The sequence below is a fragment of the Schistocerca americana genome, chromosome 9, assembly GCF_021461395.2.
Source record: "Schistocerca americana isolate TAMUIC-IGC-003095 chromosome 9, iqSchAmer2.1, whole genome shotgun sequence".
NCBI classification, from domain to species: Eukaryota; Metazoa; Arthropoda; class Insecta; order Orthoptera; family Acrididae; genus Schistocerca; species Schistocerca americana.
In genome coordinates, this window is record NC_060127.1 from 43,078,533 (window position 1) to 43,079,654 (window position 1,122).

Genomic DNA, 1,122 nt, shown 5'->3' on the forward strand with positions numbered 1-1,122 from the left:
CACGACATTTTCTCCGTATACTGCAGAATCAACAGCAAACAGTTGCAGGCTAATGCTCACTCTATCCATTATGTCGTTTGTGTACAGAGAGAACAATAGCGGTCCTATCGGACCTTCCTGGGGCATTCCCGACGATACTTTTGTCTCCGATGGACACTCGTCGTCCAGGACAGCGTACTTGGTTCTATTACACGAAAAGTCTTCAAGACTCTAACATGTTGTTGTTGTTGTTGTGGTCTTCAGTCCAGAGTCTGGTTTGATGCAGCTCTCCATGCTACTCTATCCTGTGCAAGTTTCATCTCCCAGTACCTACTGCTTAGTGTATTCATCCCTTGGTCTCCCTCTACGATTTTTACACTCCACGCTGCCTACCCTCCAACACTAAGTTGGTGATCCCTTGATGCCTCAGAACATATCCTACCAACGGATCCCTTCTTCTAGTCAAGTTGTGGCACATACTCCTCTTCTCCCCAGTTCTAGTCAATACCTCATCATTAGTTATGTGATCTACCCATCTAATCTTCAGCATCCTCCATGAATCATGGACCTTGCCATTAGTTATGTGATCTACCCATCTAATCTTCAGCATCCTCCATGAATCATGGACCTTGCCATTGGTGAGGAGGTTTTAGTGCCTCAATGATACAGATAGCTGTACCGTAGGTACAACCACAATGGAGGGGGTATATGTTGAGAGGCCAGACAAACGTGTGGTTCCTGAAGAGGGGCAGCAGCCTTTTCAGTTGGAGGGGCAACTGTCTGGATGATTGACAGATCTGGCCTTGTAACACTAACCAAAACGGCCTTGCTGTGCTGGTACTGCGAACGGCTGAAAACAAGGGGAAACTACAGCCGTAATTTTTCCCGAGGGCATACAGCTTTACTGTATGGTTAAATAACTCTTACATAAGAGAACCTAGTAAAAAACTAAACTCGTCCCGAGCAGGCTGTGAAGGCTCAACAGTACCGACCGGCCGCCGTGTCATCCTCAGCCCATAGGCGTGACTGGCTGCGGATATGGAGGGGCGTGTGGTCAGCACACTGCTCTCCCGGCCGTATGTCAGTTTACGAGACCGGAGCCGCTACTTCTCAATCAAGTAGCTCCTCAGTTTCCCTCACGAG